This window comes from Triturus cristatus, chromosome 5_1 (genome assembly GCF_964204655.1).
Source record: "Triturus cristatus chromosome 5_1, aTriCri1.1, whole genome shotgun sequence".
Classification (NCBI taxonomy): domain Eukaryota; kingdom Metazoa; phylum Chordata; class Amphibia; order Caudata; family Salamandridae; genus Triturus; species Triturus cristatus.
In genome coordinates this window covers 991,174,168-991,198,107 of record NC_140587.1, presented here as the reverse complement: position 1 = coordinate 991,198,107, position 23,940 = coordinate 991,174,168, and the positions used below count along the sequence as shown (strand labels likewise).

Below are 23,940 nucleotides of genomic sequence, written 5' to 3'. Positions count from 1 at the left end.
CAATCATAGGACTGACACTTCCAATCATACGATTTCTTTTTATTTATATCTACATTGCAAAGAACAGATTTGGTGATTTACTTTAACAATTTGCCATGAAGGAATCGACATACAGTGTCTTTTTTTTTACTGGTTCATTTGTTTGAAATCTATTTTTTTGTTTTCCCAACATATTCACTGGACAGATCAAAAATAGTGTCTATCCATGCTCCAAAGACCACAACGCCCTGGTCATCAGTCATTAGAGTAGCCTGTTGATGTGCGTGCTTGGGGTAGTTAACTGTCATAGATGTCTTCTTCTGCCAGGAGCTGTTTTGTCAAAATACAACAAAAAGCAAAAAGAAAAGCTGGAAGTAACAAAGGAGTGGAGGGAAAGGGGAAGAGTTGGGAGGGGAGGGTTCCCACACTGATATCACTAGGAGATACTCCTTAACCCTGATTTGTCATGTGCGCCCATGTTGGTGGCATGGAGGGGGGAGAACACTGGGGGGGGAGGTACATCCCTGGACCGTCCCATCTCACTCTGTGAAGTCCGCCCCTTGTGGAAGTAAAGAGTCTTCAAATAATTGAAGTGCCCGTAGGCGGGTGGAATGGAGCGGGCGTGCTTCAATTTAAATAGATGTTGCACTAAGGGTTACCAAATTTGTGCACATTAAGTGTCAGTGTGTGCGAGACGATTAGACAGGAGCTCCATCACCATTATGTGCCAGAGCCGGTTGAGCCACACCGGAGACAGAGGGTCAGGGCTTTTTTCCAATGCAAAGCAATGACCTGCTTTGCTGCTCCTAGGATGTCGAAGATCAAGCGCCAGTCCGAGTGGGTCATAGCTTAAAGAGATTGAGGTTGAAGTCCAAGAATCATTATCTCTGGGGTGCTTGGGATAGGAAACCCCAATATGTCTTTGATGTGGCTCAGCATCTCCTTCCAAAAAATGGTCAATAGTGGGAATGACCACCAAATGTGCATAAAAAAATCAGTGTCTGCCTTGCAGCGCCAGCACAAGGCCGTGAGGTGGGGAACATTTTCTGGAGGCAAAGTGGGGTGTAATACCAATGGGTCATAAATTTATAAGCAGTCCCTTGTTGTGCGATACTCTTGTAAGTGTTGGGAATGTATCTCCCCAGCTGTTCCCAGTGTTCAGAGGGGGCATCTTCTGCAATATCTATATGTCATTTCTGTTAATAGGGATGAGGTGGTAGAGGGTGAGAGTGCTGCAGGACCCTATAAGTACGGGAAATCAGTCCGCGTGAGCCATCAAGAGATCATACTAGCGTCTCAAATGAGGTAAGTTGGCGCGTGGCTCCCTGCCTATTTAGGGGGGTATGTAACCAGTGCCGAATTTGATAATATTGCAAGTGCGCTGTAGCTAGAAGATGGAATTCCTGCCTACAATGGTCAAAAGATTTTAAGACCTCTCCCTCAAAGTGGTCAGTAATCGTATGACACTCTCTGCTTACCCAAGCCAGAAAACAGCTGGGCTGGAGGGCTGGGGGAAGCCAGGATTGCACGCAAGGGGTGTGTTGGGAGAAGGGAAGGAGGTAAGCCCACGGTTGATCGCTACTCTATCCCATATATCCAGGACCATTCTTGTTGGGGTCGCGATGTAGGCACTGCGTGGACGCGATCTTTTTGGTAGCCAGGCCAAATCCCATAGAGTGCGGCATGCCACTGCCCTATCCATGTTACGCCGTGGGCCATATCGCCCCCCACTGTGCTGCCCGTTTTCTCCTCTTCGGGGGCACCGCGGTGGACACGGTGGCCTGCTGCTGCCATTTTGGCAGCATCGCGGAAAGCACTCACACCGCCTGTTGGTTTGCTCTGTTGGGCACGCCGCGTACTTGCACGGCGACCCATCAATGTCATGAGGCACTTTGGGGCACTACACTGACCTGGTGTTGGCATCTGTTGATCCCCCTTTCTTGGGTACCATATTGTTGTTCTCCTCTTCTCAGTCTTGCTCCTAGAAGGCAGTGGGGAGGGTTACATCCCTGGCGATCTTCCTATACTGCACTTCACTCCTTTCCCTATCCAAGATGGTGACACCTCTCCTTCCTATTTTGTCACTTCCTGTTTCTGTATGTCACTTCCTGTATGTCACTTCCTGTTTTTTATGTTTATAAGGGATCAGAACCTTAGTTTCCCTGCGCTGCAGCACTCCTTGTTCCTGCTGGTGTGTTCCCGCTCCTGTTGGTTACTTGGCTCTTATTTTGATGATCCCTTCCTTCCGTTGGCGCTCCTGGGTCCCTTGCGACTTCTGCTCCAGTTTGACTTCCCGTTTTCTCCTGGTTCCTTTTGGGCTCCTGGTCTTCCAGTGTTTTCTGGCTCCTTGTCTTCTCCTTCATTCTTGGAGTCTCATCATCATCATCAAAGGTTTTTTCCCTCCGGTGTTTTACTCTTGGGACTCCTTCTGGAAGGGACTGGCTGCTTAGGCTTTTATTGTCAGCAGCACCGTGGCTCCCGCAAGTGGTCGCCCCTATCTCGGACAAACCAGGACTTACAAGAACCGAAGTCGGGAACTGTCCCAACGCCTCAAGTCTGGTAACAAAGACCCTAAATCCAACAATCCATGTGAAACCAATGTTTCACACTTTTGCGAACCACCCACTCTGAAATGAAAAGCAAATGTTCCGCCCAGTAATAAACGATAAGGTTGGGACAGGCAAGACCCCCTTGGCCTTTTGGCAACATTAAAAGCTTGTTGGAAAATCTTGGTCTTCCCTTGCCCCAGATAAAAGTATTGACCTCTTTCTGGAGGCTCCCAGTTTATCATTTTTGATGACAAAAAGTAAACATTTGTAGACATTTCTTTTTACATTATTTTAATACACTTAATTCATTATATATATATATATACATATATATGTAAAAATTCATATTTTGTATATTTTATTATTTAGCACATTGAATATTATTTAGAATAAAATAATATTTAATATATTAAATGTACAATATTTAAATATATTTGTATCATATATTTTTTTATAAAAATGTTTCATATTGTTTGCACATTTACAGTACATGAAACAAATATACATTTAAATATAATTTAAATATTATATTTTCTGTTTTTTGATAATAGAATATTTCATATATATTTTACACATTTTTGTGTATTTTTGAACATTTGATTTTTTTTTACAATAGATAAAAATATACATTTCATTTTTTGGAAATTTTCATTATTTCTCCATTCTTGTCTATGGGAAGTCAGTCTTTTTTTCATTTTTATTATGCAGCCATTTTTTTCTCATTTCCTCACTTTTCTGTCTATGTGTTTCATTTTTAGGTAATTTTGGAAGATGGACCCTCGTGGTTAGGAGCTGTGTTCCGTCGGTTAAGGTAAGTTTAATGCAATTTACTTTTAAGGTAGTTTTAGTGTAGGGGCGAGTTAGTAGTAGTCTGATTAGATTTGTTATGAAGTTATTTGTTCATTTTTGGAGTAGTTAGGTGTTGTTTTGGTAGTTTAGTGTTTTATATGTTTGATGTAGTATTGGATAAAAGTAGAGCGTTGTGTAGTGTTAGTTATTTGTTGTTTAAATCTGTTATCCTGTATTTAATGTTGATATTGATGCATGTGGGTTTGTAAATGTTATTGTGGGAGGGTGTTCATTTTTTTCTTTACAGGATCTCAGTTTCATAAACGGCAGGTGCTCACGACACATTTATTTTTTTTTAAAAGGAAAATGTATTTCATTTTTTAAACAAGTTAGTTTACATATCCCTTTATTTTTCGGATTTGTTGGAGTGGTTTTTTTAGCTACTTTTTGGTTTTTTGAGGGTTTCGTTATTGAGAGGATTGCTCTGTCGGAGCCTTTTTTCTACAGTTGTATTTTAGCATTTTTTTGGGGCTTTATTTTCGAATGGACTCGTCTTTCTATTTATCTACTATGGATTTTTTGGTTTTTGAGGATCGTCTACTGCAACATAACTGTAAGTTATTTTTTATTCTTTTGGGTGGGAAATGTTTTTGGTTACATTGGTTTGTTAGTTTCTTTTTTATTTTAATAATTATATAATGCCATATATTTTTGTGTTAAGTTTTTAAATTGTAAATGACATAATTATAATTATTAATTTAAAAAAGAGTAAAATTATGTTGTTTAAATGTCTTGTTATTTTAAAATGCTTATAATGTTTAGTATTGTTTTTTTGTTTAAAGTATAGATTTAGCAATCATGTCTAGGTATTCTAGCCCTTTGATGTTTGGAAATAGTTGAGTTTTGTGTTGTAGATATTTATATATTATTTTTGTTTATTTACTGAGTTTAGGGCTGATTTTAGTTAGAGATAGCTCTAGCCTTAGCTCTTGATAGCTTCTATTACTTCTTTTTTGATAGCTTCCATTAGTTTGTGTAAGGTTGGTTGTCCTCTTCCTGTTGTGGCTTGGGAGGCATTATGCCTTCCTTCCACTGCTTTATTAGTGCTATCGTAGACGTTCCACCAGAGGATTTGGAATTTTGCTTGTCTATGGTGCCCTGACCTATGTAGCCTTCCTACCCAAGTGTCTTCAAAGTAGTCTAGGAAGGGAGTTAGTTTGCTTGATAGAAAGGACTTTCAAGAAGTATGTTATAATGGTTGGCTACTGCAGTTGTCGGTACATAGGCCAGGGCCATTTATTTTTTAAATTTGGTAGGCAAAGTTGCTATTGGTGGTGTAATCTATACTTAGAGTAGATTTTTGGAGGTGTCTCTAGATAGTTTGGTTGAAGTGCTAATAGGAACCTTGTATTGCAGTGTGTGGGAATATTTTTAAAATTGACTGAATCATTGCATGCTCAAAGTCAATGAGGAAAGTAGTTGTCAGTGTATTGTTTTAGTATTGTAAGAAGTTTTATGTAGGTGGTGTTTTGTTTATTAGGGAGTAGTACATATATGAAGGGGATGTTAGCGTCTTCATATTTGCCGTGGATGATACATAGTTGGTAAAAAAGGTTTGGGGCAAACTTTGAATGTGCCATCCATGATCCACGTTTTGCAGTTTTTAAGGTTTTGTGGCAAAAATGATAATTAGTGTTTCATTACTTTTATTGTCATGAAGAAGGAATTTTTCATCTTTGTGGGTGATGGTGTATTCCGGTAATATATCTATTTCTGCAAAAATGTGGGGGGTGGATGGTGTTTGAGCTGTAGCTCTGTTAGTTCTGGTGATTCATATTTTTAGAGTGGGGATGGATGGTAGTTGTCCTGTGACATGTTCTGGAACCTAGTTGACAATTGTTTTAGTATTTGGGTACTGGTCTGTTGGGAGCTGGTACTTGCTTCTCTAATTGTTTCTAGAGCATCTCTGGCCTCGATTTCAGTTACATTGCGGGGGATGGTTGTGTTCTTTGACATTAACTACATTTGTTTTTACTGTAGTGGCTCTCCTATAGCAAGAATTGGAGTAATATTAACTGCATTTCCAATGGGTTTTGTTTTCAGTTACTTTTTCTTGTGTATACGTGTAGCTCATGTAGCACAGAAGTAGTTTTCCCTTTTGTGATGTTATGAATTTTGCTCTTTCTGCTATTTTTTGTCTATCTGTGAACATATGCATATGTATTTATTTATTGATTATACAATTTTGAACAGTAAATACGTTTGTATAATTATTATATTTAAAATAAACTTACATTTGTCTTGCTTTCATTTTCTTGATGGATATTTTATCGATGGTCGTGGTTTATTCACAGTTTTTTTCTTTTGGTTGAAAGGCAAAATGTTATTTTTATTAAAGTGTAATATTTGATATTCTTTTTTCGATTTTTTTATCTCTATTTTTATTTAGGGCCCGATTTTTCTGCTGTTAGAACATCTTTCAGATTGAATCAGTTTGGAAATGGTTTCCGACCGACTCGGTTCAGGAGAGTCCGACCGACCGAGTATGATGCATCCAGATGCTTCCAGATACGGTTGGACTTCCATTGACTTCTATGGGAGCCTATGTTCCTAAACACATCGTAATCTGGCCCTCGATCAGGAAGCTATGTTCCCTTTTTGATTCGGAAGGAGCAAAGGTCTTCCTAACCGCATCATATTCGGGCGCCAGGTGGGAATACTTTCCTAACCATATCGTAATCGGGTCCTTAGTTGGAAATGAAAATAATACTTTTGGTGTAGGTATAGTGAAGTTTAATCTGTGAAACATAAAAGACAACGTTATAGTTTTAGTTAATTTTATTACTTTGATTATTTAGGGGCTCATTATGATAGCAGAGGGCCCGCCACTGCCAGCCATGCGGAGGCGAGCCCTCCACCATCGTACTGCTGTTTTCCCCACCATATTACGATGGCGGGGGAATCGTTATTGAAGCGTGGTGGTCGTAAAGTCCGCCCCCCACGGTTCCGCAAGGCGGTCCTTTTCCAACTGACTTGCAGAACGAAAATATTGGCTAACATTGCTAACATTGGCTCTGATATCGCTTTCCGTCAGTCTTTTCGCGGCTGTCAACCCTTCATCTCTGTGCCTCGGTACATATCCCTGCACCATGTGGCAGGCACCGCATGGTGCCTGCCACGCAGTGCAGGGACATGCAAGTGTCTTCATTTTTGCTTAGTGGCGGGGGCTGCTGAACGCATCCCACCGCTATATATTTTTTATAATGTTGATTTTATTGTTGTTGTGTACGCAATTCTTTGTGTTGAATTTTCTAGGTGGATTTGTAGTGAAGTTTAATTTGTGATATTTAAGGGAAAACATGTTATAGTTTTAGTTAATTTAAAAAAAGCTATTTTTATTTATTTAGGTAAATAGTATTTTCGAAATAGTTGTTTGTGTAGTTGTTTTTCGTTCTGTGTTCTCTCTCGCAAAGGTTCACTCTTCCTCCGTGTTTGACTGATATACGGTAAAATTTGTGTTAATTAGTTGATTGTTTTTATGATGTTTATTTAATTAGTTAGAATTTTCTATTGGTTTGTGTAGATTAAATTTATTGATTGAGGTAGCTTTTTTAAATGTTTTAGCTGTTACTTTTTTATTTGTTTAATATTTATTATGTCTATTTAATGTTTGTATTTTTTTTTATTGTTGTTATTTAAATGTATATGTAGATAAATGTGATATAATATTTTATATATTGTATATATTTATGTTTGTTTATTTTCTGTAGTTGTGATATATTTTTAATATTGTATTGTTTATTTGTTTATTTGTGTGTGGAATGTTTGTGTATTTGTTTTAGATAATGTTATTAATTTTGTAATTATTTGTATTGTTTTTTAAAATATTTGGTATATGTTATTTTATTATATGTTTGTAAATAGTATATTTGTATGTTTAAATGTTATTTTAGATAAAGTTTATATGTATTTTATCGAAGTTTGTGTTGTCAATATTGTTTATATCGATGTTTTTGATGTGTTTCATTTTATTTTAATGTTAGCGATATTTTTGTGTTTTTTTTGTTTTCGATATTTTTGTCATCAAGGTATTTTTAAACAGTATTTTTTTAGCGATGTTTGTGTCATTTATTATTTGTGTATTGTGTGTCAATATTTTTGTATACGATATATATGACTCGATATTTTTGTAGTTAGATGTTCTAAGAGTCGATGTTGTATCAGTGATCCCAAAGTATTACAGTAACACATATGATGCAAAGCAAAGAAAGATCAAGTTGGTGAAAACAAAGCTAGCTTTGAGAAGTGGGCAGAGAGGTTCTTATGTGTCGGATTTTTGCTTTGATTCAGTTTCAAGTGCAAATATGCATGTGCAAGGAGATGATGTTCAAGTTGGTGTTGAAATTGTGGAAACAGGGAATGTTGTTTCTCAAGGAGGTAGAGGTTTTGTTGAAAATTCTAATGTGAATTTGAGTGTTAGCACCCTGAAAAGGAGCACACCATGCCATTATTGTATTAAGATAGGACACTGGAAAAAAGAGTGCAGAGTGAATCTAATAGAGTTCTTTGTGGAGCACCCAGCTTCGGCGGTGGGGTCAATGATCTGTTGGCACTTTCTACCATGAAAAACATTGATAACGTCACTGTGGGGAGTGCCTTCTTGATCCATTCTGCCAAGAAGATTTCAGGGTTGCTACCTTAAGGGCTCTCAGGGAATCCGACAAACTGTAGGTTACATCTGCAGGGACGCCCTTCCTCGTCTTCCACCAGTACCTCCAACCTGCTCGAATGAACCTCATGGGCGGCCACTGCTGTCTTCAATGTAGAGAGCTCACTCCAATTTTCCCTGACATGTGACACCGTTTCCACAGATTGCTCTGCTACCTAGCATAGGTCAGCTCGGAGAAGGTTCACATTAATGGTCGTAACTTCGATTTTGGCCTGAAGTGCCAGACCGGAAGCTTCGATCGCCGCCAGTATCTGGGTAACCGAGGGTTCAGTCGCAGGCTGTGTCATCTCTCCAAGTGTCTGCGATGAGACATTACCCTCACGTTGTGCAGTGAACTGTTTCACCTTAGTCTGCTGGGTGCCCCTGGATGGTTTGTCCTTAGTAGGGGGCTGCAGTTTTCACAAAAAGCTCAAAACGGGGGTGGGGGGCCTCTACCTCAATCTCTGCAGGATTCCTGGATAAGGTGCTTCCACTCAGGTCACTCCTCCACCTCCAATCCTGTCATACTCTGTAAATAGATCACCACCAGTAAAGCCGGGCACATCCTCCACCAGCGGTCAGCACCGTTACTTCAGGGACAGTGTCACTGGGGACACACAGTTTCCAATCTCTGGCATTCACTACAGGCCAGAGTCAGTGCTTACAACCTTGGCTCACATGACTATTCATATGTAGTGGCAGGCTGGTATGCGATTGCAAGGGAAATGCTCACAGTTCAGGTCCAGCCTACAGTTGTAGGCCTTGCTGCCTCATGTCACCAGGGGGAGATCAGGCTCGGTCAAGTCCAGGCCCCTATCCACACAGCCCACGATTCGGCCATAAGGGTTTGTCCACGTCCAGGTCATTACATTACCCCACTGCCAGTTTCTAAGGCTCCTTTTTTTTAAAAATTTGACTCATCCAACTCACCAGCATAATTCTCAAGAGTGAAAGTCTGGAGTGGAGGGGTCTAGCATATGATGGCAGTTACTCACAAGTGAGTATGGAATGTTATTGTGTCAGCATCCAGTTGTGCGCTCATTCAACACTGAGGGGGGACCAGAGTCCCTAGAAACCACAGTCCAGACCTAATCCATTTACTTCTAAGTGGGGGGGCGGAAGGCCCCACTCGATTCAGAAAGTTCCCTCGCCTGCACACGCTCCATCCACACTGGGGGCACTGGCCAGTCCACTGAGATTGGCTTCTTCCCTTCACCGAGAGTCCCTCACAGCAAACAGGCCTTGCCTTCTGTGCGGTCCAATGCCACCACTCCATGTTGGATCACTGTCAATGCCCCTGAGATCCTGCAGCAATGTATGTAGCCTTTACCCCCCTACTGGTGCCAGACGGAGAGGAAGGATGAGATTGTGTGTGGGCGCCACACCAACTGGATCCCCCACAGCGAGGCAGTCACCGGAGGCGGAGCAGCACCAGGGTCTCGTCTCAGGCCACAGGCACCATCCACAATGCGGCCTCACCTCAGGAGGCACCCCTGGCTCCTGACTGCATTGTCTCCGTCTTGCTATCACCTCGGCAGCTGTTTTGCAGGGCATCTGACCTGTCACAATAGGCCGTCCAGGTCCCTCTAGACCCCACCATGAGCCGTGGTCTGAGCACTACGATCAGGCCCCCGGGGGAGGTCTCACGTGCCGCACCCCCAGGTGCCACCCTGCCCCTGAGTACTTTCTGGGGTTTTGGGTGGTTGAGTGGGTAGCAGGATGAAGTAGGATATTGATGTCAGGCTGGAGCTCTCGCTTAGTGCTGCCACCCGTCCATCTTGCTGGCCATGCCCCCTAAATATATATAATTTTTAATGTAAATTGCTTTATAATTATTTCAATTTTTATATCTGTTACATTAAAAAATATTTTTTGTTTTTTAAATGTGTTAAATGCGATAGAGATTTTTTAATGCCTGTGTGTTTTATGAATGAGTTTGAGATCTACTGTATATTTGAAGAAACATTTAAAAATATAATTTTATTTTTAACTATGTTTGCTAATGCATTCATTTTTAACAAGTGAGAATACATTTTAATATAGAGTTTTAATTGTTGTGATTATTAACAGCTATTTATGTTATTTGAGTGTAGTGAAAGTGACCGTCAACGTATATGCTCTTTCTCAATCATTTTTAGACTGGACTTTAATATATGCACTTTCTAACTTGTTGTGTATTTGTTTTTAATTATGTAATTTGGTTGCTATTATTAGCCAGTTTCTGTGGGGTGTTTCTCTGTTGTAGTTTTTATAAAGTTCTTCAGTTTCTTAGAATCCGCATGATAGGACTAAAATGTAATTTACTTCTCAAGGCCTTCGGATGATGACTATTATAAAGGAGAATTGGGTTCCTATGAGTAGTTTGCTATCTACTTCACTACTATCTCTCTACGCTCTTATCAGTAGGTCAAAAAGGTTGGGTTGTGATACGAACTGAGATGCTTTATTGGAACCCAATACCTGACAAGCCCCAAGTAGATTGGCATGCATCAAAACTTTCTCTCTGATCTCCAACAAATTAGAGAAAAACATTATAAAACATTGGAGGATCCTCCGTCTTGGGGACTCTACCTTAGAGAGACCTTTTTCTCATATAAGCGAGAAGCAATCTGCACAGCATTCGCATTAACACCAGAGCATCCACCAAGAAAGAATTCACACAAATCAATGTACATTATGATCACTCCCATAAGTAGTTAGACACCATCCATGGGGTAGCTGTAGAATAAGTAAATACACAAAACCCAGCACTGAATTGAACCTGGGTTTACGATACCCATGGAAACAGAATTCCTATACAACTGTAAGACTAAATCGGTCATATACATGTTGACATACCCATGTAATCTTCAGTCTATAGGGATGACTAACAGAAAGGTCAAAACAAGGTTCATTGAGCATCGCAGCAATATAAGATCCAGAAAACTTACAAGCAAACTGGTGTCCTATTTTAAACAAAGAACACACACTCAAAGCGATTAACAGTAGACAATAACTAAAAAAGTTCCCAAATCAGATAAATGAGATTGGAAGAGTCAACCTTAGACGTTAAAAGCTTTGTTTGCTATGTGTCAAGATGGCACTTGTGTGTTGTGTAGTGATCACCTGTTTCTGTAACTAATCACCCTATATGCAACATATGTGGCAAACTTTGGGTACATCATGAAGAAATATGCATGTCTATGCCTCTTTTGTTCCCCCTTAATGTCTCACACCATTATGTGAACAGGCCTGACCTCAACAGACACCCTAAAAATAGGACTTTAGGGAGTACATAGACAACTAGTTCGTTTTCATACAAATATGGATCCCATATCCTGATGAATGCTCTTGGCCCTTCTTGGCCAATCGCATGGGCAGAAACATCTTGACTCTTAATTTATACCAAGGATCTGCATAGTAAACAACCCTTGTGCATCCTGGTTTTCATTGATGCAACTGGTAAGCAGCAATAACATGTTTTAGCGCCCCTGGACGCATTTGAACTCTCTTGGGTCCCAGCTCACCTGGAATAAAATATTTTGAAAAAACAACTTAGAAGAGCTTAGGGGAGGGAGGGGGAGAGGCCATTGCAGACACCAGAATTAGGATCTGTAATGAGGAGCTGGTCCAACGATATTCAGAACAGTTCTTCTAAATACAATGAAACAGATTAGTACAGTATTTCACTTAACATTTTCGTTAAATTTTCTCTGTTTGAAAAAGTACTGTTTTTGAGATAAATAAATAAAGTAAACAATACAACCTATGGGTTCTTTAGAAACCACGTTTTTGACTGAGCTGAGCTGCAAACATTGGCAATTTGATTTCCTGTAAAGGGCAAGTACTGGAGCCATCTTGGGAGGTACCTGGCTCCCGTTTTAAATTGCTCTGATTCCTAGGTTCATAAGGCCCATTTTAATTGGTTTATGTTTTGTGCTTTCTCACTTTTATGTTAGTTTTATTTTCCCAGTATTCCTACCTGAAGGAGAGACTGTTTACGTAAGGGAAGAGGTTGCTGGACCCCAGTTTTTTCCTTTTTGTTATCCCTTAGTTTTTCACCTCGAGGAATGTTAGCACACCTCTGAGGCTAGCCACGCCCACACCATGCCCCTTAAGCCGGCCCTTTTAGAGGACCAAAAACCGCATCCGCACTGCTGGCATGCCACAGGGGCACCTAAGGCAAGCCCGTCTACGCTTGTCCCCAGCCCGACAGTACCAAACACCAGAACCCCTGACTCTAATTTAAGCTATACGAGAGATGAGCTGATGGATATTGGCAACAAGGGTAACTCATATGGATGTGAAATATATGACTGTATTGAGTTTTTAGCCTCAATTCAACAGGTAAAACTGATAACGAGGCATTGACAACGCTTATAGGGGATCTCCCGGCTACGGAACAGAAAGCTATCTTTTTCAGCTTTGTGCTATTAAATACTAGATCTCTTTTAAAAAATAAAAATTAATTAGTTGTTTATGTTCCAGATTTTGTATTCATCAAGGAAACATTGATGCAAAACTTTTCAGACCCAGATTTGAAAGTCGCAGTTCCAGAAGGGTATGATATATATAGAATAGATAGACAAGGTAAACGGGGGGCGAGGTTGCAGTGATTTACCACAATTACATCACAGCTGTGCTGAATCCTACTCTGAGTGTGTCTGGTAAAGCCTTGATGTTTGCTTTTAAAATTAACAATCCCTGCCCAAAAGATAGTTTTGTGTCATCTGTGCAGACTTTAATGGAGTCCTGTATTGAGTTCCTAAACTTCACAGTATTGGGGGATTTTAATTTTCATTTGAAGCTCTGCGAAAATACAGACACAGAACACTTGGTTGACTGTCTTCTCAGTTTTTATCTAAGACAGGTAGTGAAGGAACCGACTCACAAGACCAATCATACAATAGATGGGATTTTTACAAATAATCCTGCATTGAGCTTTGGTAAAGCCATACCTTTATTCTGGACAGATTACAGAGCAATTTTCTTTAAACTAGCTCTTCCAGATAAGACATCTTGTTTAACAAATCATCCTGAAGGCATAAAGGTTCACCCCCGGCAGAACATAGATAGTTTTAAGCTCGACAGCATGTTGAAAAATCACATTCCATATTTAGATAATTCTATAGAAATTGCTACAACAAACTTCACTAACTGAATAGATACCACTGTCGCATGACTAGCACCTGAAAAAACTATAATAAGTCATAGGCAAAATCCATCCGCTCCTTTGTATTCTTCAGAATTGAAAAAACCTAAACAAAATGGCAGAGCTCAAGAAAGAACAGATATGGAGAAGTGAATACCGCTCTGAAGAGAAATAGAAATCCAAATTAGCGTTTGAAGAAAATTAAATGTTAATTTTTCAGAAAAAACAAAGGGCCTCATTACGATGTCGGTCGAAGTTGCCTCTGACCGACATTGTCACAGAATTGGGACCAACCGACCTCTAGTCAGCGGTCCAGACAGCATTATTACCATGTGACCACACATGGTGCGGTTGCAACTCCCCTTTTCTTATGGGAGCTTGGGCTGTGGTCAGAAACCGGCCGCAGCACAAGCTCACATACAGAAATGGGAGTTTGTGAAAATCCCTGCACCATGTGGCAGGTACCTCAAAGTCCCTGCCACAGGATGCAGGGATTTACCGGGGGGCACCTTACAATACTACTTAATGAAGTTTTGATGTTAGGTCAGGTTTCAGTAGCTTGGAAATAGGAGTCAGTTCTCCCTTTACGAAAAAGCCCTCTCTAAACCCAGATGACACAAAAGATTACCGATGTATATCTAGATTACTGCTACCTGCAGAAATTCTGTTAAAAGCCTTAAATGAAGATCTTATGTCATTTCTTCATGCTATTGACATCTTTTAATGCTCGCAGCATGATATTTGACTACAAAATTGTACTGAATCTGCCTTAGTATTGGCTTCAGAGAAAATTAGACTGCAGGTAGATACTGGGGGTAGGGCTGAGCTTTATTCTTCTTGATCTCCCTTCCTCATTTGATGCTGTGAACCACTCTTTGCTTATCAACCGGCTAGAGAGCTTTGGAATCAGAGGTGCAGCCTTTACGATCCTTAGCTCTTTTTTCTCTAATAGAGAACAGACTGTTGCCTTTGGAGATTTTGTCTCAAATCCTTTTTCGTTACCCTGTGGGATGTCTCAGGGGTCTTCTTTATCCCCCATACTGTTCAATATCCATATCACCCCCTTGTCAAAAATGTAATGAATTGCATGTCTTCTCTGCAGTATCATATGTAAATGGCACATAAATAGTGTTTTTTTAAATCTGACGTTGAAGAGGTTGTTAGCAAATTTAAAAACTGTCTGGTGCATATTGCAATCTGGATGTAGGAAAACCACCTTATTTCAACTCTAGAAAGACAGAGGTTATCCTTTTTGGCACTAATGTATTTTCAGGAATTCCTTTTGGTGGCCTTTAAATCTTGGCCCTCTTCCTTGTCATGTACAGAAAGTAAAAAATCTTTGTTTTTCTAGTCAAAAGAATCATCTTACCTCGTCATGCTTTCACCTTATCAGGGTCAGTCAAAGTCAGTCAAAAAATCACTTAATTCGGTTATGTAAAACCATAATAGCATGTTAAAAATACCCATCACATTTCAAAACTATTTTTTTTTACATAAAATCAATCATGATTAAAACATAATCCCAAGTCCGAATATACATATAACACTATAAAATACAAACAGTATAAAAAACATTTCATACACAATGGGTCAATGATACATAAAAGGATCTGATTACCTAATCCTACTCGCTCACTTTCTTTTTTTTTCTTTAATCTAACTGCTGCTGCTAAAAAGCTCACAATGCTAAAAGTTTCCCAGGTTCTACTCAACATCTGCAAATATATGAGCGCAGGTCTAGCCTGCAGGAAACCTTTATTCTTAAGATAGGAAGGATATAACGCCTGCGTATGGATAAGTAATTATCACAAAAAAGGACAAAATGCATGGTATCCTGCCTCGAGAAACAATCGCAAGAGCATGGCCCCAAGTCCTCTTTGCCCAGCCTGGGGGGTCAGCCAACAAGATATGTAGATAAATCTCGTCAGGAGAAAATGGCGCTGAGGCTTAGTAACAATGTCCAAGTAAGGCACCCTAAAATAAGAACTTTTTAGGAGCTGGTGGGCACGGACAGTAGGTTTCAATAATTCTGCGGCCTCTCTTTCTGATGACGCTATGCGCAGAAACGAGGTCTTGGCCCACAAAAGGTCTTTTTTGCATATTGTTTCAGGGTTGTCAAACAAGGCTGGGCGGCCTAATAACTCAGCTGTGCTTTTCAGATGTCTCAACCACGGTATATTACTGGCCCTATCTAGGGCCATGCAATCTCGTATAATCTCCATATTTAACACCAGCTCCAGGTTGGACCAGATCGAGATCCATTTGAGAATGGGCGACATTGTAATTGAATCCACCACATAACCAATACCCAACTCCTGATGAATGTTATACGAGGATGTGGATTGGGGGACCGAGAGCAAGGTTCTTAAAAATGTATTTTCAACAGTTTGTAACTCAGTGCAGTTATTACTATAACCCCAAATTTCGGACCATACTTAACAATAGCAATACTCTTAGCCTTGTATATGTTCAGCATAGCCTGCACGGGCTTAGCGCCCAGCCTTCGGGCAAAATCAAGTATCGCGCCTGTTAAATGAGTCATAGCATTTCTCTTCACCCTCCTTTGCAGAACCCATGAACACCTATCATCAGATAAGACACCCAGGTATGGGAATGTAGAGACCCTAGTTACTTCAGTCCCACCACAACAGAACGTTTTTGCTATCTTTGACTTCCCTCCCAGGCTCATAATATGTGATTTAGACAGATTTACATTTAAGTCTAATGAGCCCATAAAATTAGTAAAGGCGGTCAACAGATGCTGAAGGCCCATGGCTGTGCGTGCTAGGAGCGCAGCATCGTATGCGTAAAGCAAAGCTTGGATCAATCTGTTCCTTATGCAGAGAATATCTTTAGCAACTCCACATAAAACCGGATCAAGACGATTGATAAAAAGAATAGCAAGGCCGCCAATATGCAGCCTTGTCTAACTCCTCTTGCAATGTCTATCTTCTGCGTTAGATTGCCCTTTTGATGGAACCTTACTGCTGCCGATAGGTCCCTGTGCAAGTCAACAAGAAAATATACGATGTTCTTGTCCATCCCCATTTCTAATAACAGGTCCCAGAGCTTTGATCTATTCACCCGGTCAAATGCCGAAGAAATGTCCATAAAAGCAAGATGTAAAATCCCCTTCTTGGCCATTGTATATTTCACTATTAAAAGATAGAGATTAAGGCACTGGTCAAAGGTGCCTCTGCCTTTCCTGAAACCATATTGCAGGTCAGACAGGACATTATGCTCCTCGATCCATTAAGTCAATCTGCTGAGTACCACTCTCCCCAACACCTCGACTGTGGAATCGATCAGCGATATTGGTCTATAGCACCTTGGATCCCCTCAATCATCCTTTTTAAAAACAGGGACGATAGTAGAAGTTGACCAGGATTTAGGCAATCCTTTTGAACAGACAGCATTAAAAAAATTGGCTAATATTTTTGACCATTAGTTGATATCTGACCTAAAAAGGTCAGCAGGGGCTCCATCCGGGTCCGGTGCTTTATTGCAGGACATTTGGGCTATGGCCGAGCCACATCTTGTTCAGAAAATGTTATGTTATATGCTACTTTTGGGCAGGTAGAGCCTGTATTGACCTGATCAATTTTATCCCCATAGATTTGTTTAAAATTAGTAAACCAAAGCTCCTCGGGATGTTACACTCAACCGTGTTACCCCCAAGGCCAGAAAAGAAGGGTCTGTTGACAATTTCCCAAAATTTCGCGCTATTCTTGAGCACGTCCACAGTCAACAGATCATCCCATGCGTCTTGTTTAATTTCCGCTTTACGTTTACATAATGTTCGTCTATATTCGGACCTTGCCATGGCTATTTTATTTCTATCCTGAGGTGTTTGTTTCAGGGCACGTAGTAACTTCTGGTGGGCTGCTGAACAATTACGGTCAAACCATCTCTCTCCCTTCTGAGCCCCTTCCTTATTAGGTAGGGAAAGGGCACTCTGTACATGTTGCAAGATCTTATCAAAGGCTGCGGTGATTACCTCTCCCCCTTGAGTGCTATCTAGGCAGATGGCTATCTCATTCCCTGCCACATTTAGCATATCAATTAAGAAGAGATCTGGTACCACCTTGACCCATTTCAACCTAAGCCCATTGTCCCGGGTTTTCAGTGTGGGTTCGGGGCCATGGTCTCCACCACCTCTGCATTTTTTAGAGATCCACCTAGGCTAATGTGGATGGGATCATGATTGCTAAAATGATTCCAATGTACTAATAGTCTAGTACACAAGGAAATAAGGCAGTACTAATGAATATGTAATCGATAGTGGAGAACAAACCCCTATCCTTAAAGGTGGGAATACCCACCCCTTCTTCTGTCATGTGCGGGAGAGCCAGCCCAAAATCCGCGACAGTATCCTCTAAACATCTCCCTTCCGTGGAATGTTCAAAATGGGTCTCTAGGTTATCACCTGGGCCAAGTTCATCAAAAACCTGACACAATTTATTACACATATGGATGTTAAAATCTCCAAGTAAAATGATCGAGAACTGCACAACTTGCAGCTCTATAGGCATCTAGAAAGTGATTTAGACTACATAAATGTTCATTAGCAACTGACTTATCAAAGGAGTTATAAAAATTTATGATAAGGGTCTTCGGGGCATGTGCTGGATTAATCTCCACCGCTAAACAGTTAGCCGACCATGTATCAAGTTTACAATAACTACCCATCACTTTGAGGGAGATCAGAGTTAACAGGCCGCCCTTCAGCCGTCCTGCGACGGACTGTCACGCATCCTCTTTAAAAGAGATATAGCCGTCCAGCCAGAATGTATTTTCAGTTTCCCATGTTTCCTGAAACCCCAATATGTCATATTCCTTCACTAGATCAAGCCATAAGGGGTCGTCACACTTATTCTTTTAGCCTGCAATGTTCTAGCTTAAGATTCCCAATGTATCTGTCCCTCTTGCCTTCTCCTTTGTAGATATACTCATGCTGGGTCGGGGCTGAAACAAGAGTATTATTTGGTAGTCAATCATTAGAATCTAACTGGCTCAAAGGGGCAAATCTGTTGGTCAGTTCTGGTGTGTTCCCAAAAGATCTAAGAACTGGGGCAACCACACTTGTGGATGTTCTAGCTGGTTGTATGTTCGGGTTCTCATTAATTGAGTGCGACACACTGTGCAACCCCCTGGAGTCCCGCCCTGACTGTAACCTTTCTGCGGAATGACCAAACAGGGATATGGGATTTACTACTGTATTTCTCCTAAATGGGCGATAAAAAAAAACACAAGGGAAGAACTCTAATTTCTCTGGTACCATAGTTACTCTGCTGTTTGAAAAGTAAACTGGCTACATTCGCCTGATTAAAATTGATGACAATGCAATCTCCCTCAACTGTCTTCATGCCCTGGCCAACCCATCCCACTCGTCTTGCCATAATAATATGTGGCGCTGCTTTAGTCCACCCTCTGACAACCTTGTGCACCAATGAATGACTTTCTGAATCAATTCCTCAGAGGACTCATTAACATTATCTCTAAGATGCAGAACCCCTAATAACATAGCTGACAGAGGGGTGGCCTCCGGGGGTAAGTGGACCCTACATTTATTTCCCTGCCCTTGTGTGGACTGCGTGTTCCTCCCTATGTGAGTAGAGGTTACTAACTGTTCAGACTGTGTTTGAGACCCTCCAGGAATAGAAGAAGCACCAGATGTGGGAATATTAAAGGCTGGGTTACTTAAAAAGTTCTTCAAATTTGGGACAATAGTTGGAGCCCCCTCGGGAGATTCTGCCTGTTTGTGAATTATGCCCATCTGGATGCCTCGCTCTCTGGGGCATTGATCTGGGTCCAACCAGTCTTTGGCTCCCTCATATTACCCCCAGGTCCCTTATGTCCTCGTCCCCTTCATAAACAGATTGGAGATTACTATCTCCCGACAGAAAAAAAGAGCAGAAGGCATGCTGGGACCCTAATACTGCCCCTCCCACCGGGAGTACATAAGCAGTACTTACCCAGCATCCCGTCTGTTCTTTTTTTCTGTCTGTCGACAGAATGGACGTGGTGTGCTGTTCTGCTACTCCTGCTGGGCTGGTGTGGCGTTCCTTTCTTCCTCCCCCCGCCCGGCTGCCTGGCTTTGCGGGCGGGGGGGGGCGTTCCTGGTCCGTCCACTGGCCTGCTGGGCTTGCTGGGGGTCGTGACGGTGGTGGCCGGTGTGCTGCCTGGATCCTGCGGGTCCTTCGCGGCTGGTGCGCTCCCGGGTACTTCCGGGTCGCGTGCACGTCTTCCTGAAGCTGGGCGTTTGGGAGGCGTGCCGCGTTTCCTATGTGCCGTACCTTCCCGCTGTTGGGGTGGGGGCCTTGCTGCTGGTGGTGTCCGGCCCCTGCCCTGGGTGAGTCCCGCATTGCAGTGTTTTTTTGTTTCCGCTGTGCTGTGGTGCTCTTTTCTTTATTTCAGGTCCGTGGTGGGCGACGGAGGCTCCTGGGGATGCCGGGGTTTGCTCCCAGGAACTCATGCTTGCGAAGCATGCGCTCTGCCGCTGTGCTCCTTCCCGACAGTCGCACCCATGGATTACCTTTCCTTTGGGGTGGGGGCCTTGCTGCTGGTGGTGTCCGGCCCCTGCCCTGGGTGAGTCCCGCATTGCGGTGTTTTTTGTTCACGCTCTGCTGTGGTGCTCTTTTTTTTATTTTTATTTCAGGTCCGTGATGGATGGCGGGGGCTCTTGGGGATGCCGGGGTTTGAACCCGGGACCTCATGCTTGCGAAGCATGCACTCTGCCACTGAGCTACATCCCAACCGGCGCGCCCTTGGATTCCCTTTAAGCTGGCGCTGTCCTGGTTCTTTGATGTCGCTGTCGCTTGAATGCTTGGGGGTGTTGGGGTGCGTGGCTCCTTGCTCCTCCTTCCTGCCCGTTTGCCCTGAGTCCGAGTGATTCTTTTACTGCCGGAGTTTGTGACTGCGGCAGTGTGACGCTTCTTCTGGCTGCTGCCTCTGCGTGTGCTGGTTTCCTCCCAGTTGTGGATGCTGCCTTACCGCGTGGGCTGCCTCTTTTGTGGCTAGGGTCCCGGGTTGGAGCCTGACAGGGGCTCGGCATACTGTGTTTCTGCACTGTTCGCCTGGTCTCCCTGTGCCTTGCGCTCTTGTATGTATCCTTGGGTGCCGTCCCTAGTGTTCTTGTGGGGCGCTCCGGTGCCTTTGCGTCGGGTTCCCGTTCTGTGGCTGTGTGACTTGCGGTTTTCTGCTGCACTTCGGGTGTTTGCGTGGTGCGACATAGAGTTGGTGTGCTCCTTCTCTTTTCCCTGTGTCCGCCCCTCTCTGTCCTGTCCCCGGTGTGTGTTGGGGTTCCGTTCCCGTGGTGCTCTCGTGGGTTGTGCACTGGGGCTGCTGTGTGGCCCTTTCTTTCGGGGGCTGTTGGCCGATGGACACCTCTGTCTTTGGGCGCTTCCTGCTCTTCCCGCGCTGCTGGTTGCTCCTTTCCACAGAGTGGATTAGCATGGCCACTGCGCAAGGATGACACGCGGATTCATGAAGCGTTCCATGTTTTGATAGTGGTGCCGGTCCTCCTGCTCCTGTTCCATTTTTGGCGGGTTGCCCTTGGCCTGTTTGGGTGGCGGTGGCTCCTGGTGTTGCTGGGGTTTGTACCTAGGGCCTCCTGCTTGTGCTGCTTGCTCTCTGCTGCTGCTCTGCGTCCCCACTTCGGCCCTCGTGGGTGGTCTACGGGGCTGGGGTTCTTGCCTGGTTGGGCTGTTCCTCGTCCTTGGCTTCCTGGATGTTCCGGGTGGCTGGGATGGTGTGCTGGGGTGTGCGGTGATGCCGGTGGTTTGGTACACCGTGTAGGCTGTCTTTTATGGCCTTGTCTCTCTTGCGGGGGCCTGGTCGCCGGTTTGGCTCTCTGCCTCTGCGGCATCCTGCTCCCTGGCTGCTGGGCTGGCGCTGCGCATCCGCTGTCATTTGCAGCGGGTATGTGCCGCCTTGTCCCCTTGCCGCTTTCCCTCCGGGGCTTCTGTGTTGCTCCACTTGGTGTTTGTGGGCTTTTTGCTAGCTGCCGCTTTGCCTCTGTGGGACGTGGCCTCCCTGGGTTGTGTGTCTGGGGTCGTGGTCCTCTCTTGTCCGCTTGGGCTTGCCCTCTCTTGCTCTCTTGGTCACGCCGGGGTCTGCCTGTTTTTTGACTTTTCTGCGCTGTCCTGATGCTGGGTGTTGTTGGGACCCGTGGTGTGGTCTGGCCTGGAGTGGGCTGGGTTCCTAGGGTGGATTCCCTCCTCGGGGGTCCTTGCCTGTGCGGCTGGCTCTGTTCCTCTGCTGCCGTCCGGTTCAGCTGGTTGTGGGCCGTGTTTGGCTGTGCCGTGGGTTATTTCTGCCCCTCTTCGGGGTTGCTCGCTCTGTCCGCTGGGGTACGATGTCCCTTTCCTTTTGGGGGTTTGACCTCCCTGGAGTTCGGTGTTGCTGTATGCTGGGGGGCTTCTTTTGCTGTTGCTGCCTCCTTTTTGCATCTGTTTCTGGCTTCTTCCGTGCTGGTTGCAATTGTTTTTTGGGTGCTCATGGCTCTGGCACTGCCGTTTCCTGGTTTCTGGGGTTCCTTGGTGTGGCCTTGTGTTCCTCTGCTGCTGCGGCGCTCCTGCTCGTTTCTGGGCTTGTATTTGGCTTCTTTCGGTGGGTCCTAGTCGCCCCTCCTATTGTCTGTGGTGCTCCTACACTCGCCTGGTCTCTGTGGTTCAGCTGGGTCGGTACAGGTTTTTTCCTGCTTGTGGCTCCCTGGGGGTGCCTGTGGCGTTCAGCTTCTCCGACGGTTTGGGTTGGGTCCTGCTCTCCCATTCCTTTGCGTCCCCCCTGGAGTGTGTTTCCAGTGGCGGTTCGCGTTTTGGATCTCTGGCGTTCATGTCTGGTTTGTTTGGGGCCTGGCTCTCTTTCGCTGGTGCTGTGTCCTTGACTTGGCTCTAGTTTCTCCTCTTTTGTTCTGCAGGGGTTTCTGGTTTCTGCTGGTTTTGGGCGTCTGGTGGTCGCTCTTTTTCAGATGGGTATCCTTGTCTGTGCTCTCTCGGTGGATCCTGGCGGGGTGCTCTCTTGGTTTCGTGTCGTGTTCTGGTGGGTCCTTCTGGGCCTGCTCATGCCGGCGCTTATTTCCTGGGTTTGGTTCACCTCTAGTTGGGTGTCCGTGTCTCTGCCTGGTTCCTGGGGTTCGGTTGGGTGCTGTTGAGCTTCGGTCCCCGTTGCTCCTGTCTGGATGACCGCCCTCTTCCTTTTCATGGACTGAGGGTCCGTTGTCCGGCCCTGTGTGGGTCCGGGTATTCGGGGCTTCTGGGTTGGCTCCTCCGGGGTTGCCTCCTGTTGCTCCTGGTCTGCGGGCTTCCTTCTGGTTCTGAGTGTTCTCTGGCTGGGCCTTCTTGTCGTGCTCTCCCTCCTGACTCATGGGTGTCCGGGTTCTTCTTCTGCTTGGCCCTCTGCTTCTCTGCTTCCTCGGGTTTCCATTTTGGTGGTTTCCTGTGCTTGTTCTTTCTTCCGGCCTTCTGTTTGGTCCGGCGTTGGGTTGCTGGGGGTCTCGTTCGGCCTCCCTGCCTTTTCTTTGCCCTGGGCTCTACGTGGGCTTCTTCCTGGGTTGGTTTGGCCTGTGGGTTCTCCTGCCCTTGCGGGTTGCTGGATTTCGGTCCTGGCTTCCTGGTTCTTTGTCCCTTGTTTCCCTCATTTTTTGCTGTCTCTTGGCTCCTCTTCAGTGTTATGTGGGGTCGGACCTGGTGGTTTTCCGGTCTGGGTGCTATGCGCCCTAGGGCTTTTTGTTCCGTGGCTCTGGCCCTTGCTGTGTGCTTGGCCTGGGTGTTGGGTGCCTGTGCGGTCGTCCTCCTTCTTGGCTTCTGTTTTTTTCTGCCCTCCGTCTTGAGGTTCCGGTTCGGTTCCGGTTTGCTTCTTCTGCTCCGCCTGTTCTGGGTTTTGGCCGCCCTGTTCGGTTGGCGGTTTGTCTTCCCTGTGGGGACTTTGTCCTCCTGGGGTTTTTGGGTTTCTGTCTCCTTCGTGGTCCTTTTTGGTCTGGTTGGGGTCTGGTTCCTGTTCTGCTCGCCGGCTCTTGCTGTGGTTCATCCCCGGCCCTGGCCTCCTCTGCGGGGTTCGTTGGCTTTCTTCTCTATGCTTTCGTCTGGCAGGGGCCTTCGGTTTTGTGTGGTGGGCTGGTTTTCTGTCCTGGGCCTTCCTCCTTTTTTGTTGGTCTGGGTGCTTGGGGCTGCGCCTCTTGCCTGGGCTGGCCTTCTTTCTTTGGCCCTGTCTCCTGTTTCTCTGGTTGGTGGCCTCATTTTTGTTGTACTGGCCTTGTGTTGTTTTATGGGTTGTCTCCGGTCCTGGTTTGGTGCTGGCCGGTTGCTTCCTGCGGTCTCCCCTTGCCTCCTTCTCGGTGCTCCCTTGGGTTGCTGCGTTGGTGTGGTTTCCTGGGGGTGCTTTTGGTTTTGGAAGGCCGGTTTTTCTGCTTTGGTATTCTCCAATCTGTTTATGAAGGGGACGAGGACATAAGGGACCTGGGGGTAATGCTCTATTACTTACCGGTAATCTTCATTACTCCGGGTCCCGTTGTCCTCGTCCCCTTCATACGCCCCTCCCTCCCTCCCGGGCGACCGGCCTTCCTGTCTGGGCTTGGTTGTACAGACAGGATGCTGGGTAAGTACTGCTTATGTACTCCCGGTGGGAGGGGCAGTATTAGGGTCCCAGCATGCCTTCTGCTCTTTTTTTCTGTCGGGAGATAGTAATCTCCAATCTGTTTATGAAGGGGACGAGGACAACGGGACCCGGAGTAATGAAGATTACCGGTAAGTAATAGAGCATTACTTAGGTGTGTTTCTATAAGC

At 44.4% G+C, this 23,940-nt stretch overlaps 1 pseudogene; it reads left to right on the top strand.

The window, feature by feature from the left end:
* Positions 1-20,590: 20,590 nt before the first annotated feature.
* LOC146832759 (U6 spliceosomal RNA) lies at positions 20,591-20,661 on the top strand (annotated as a pseudogene).
* Positions 20,662-23,940: the final 3,279 nt, after the last annotated feature.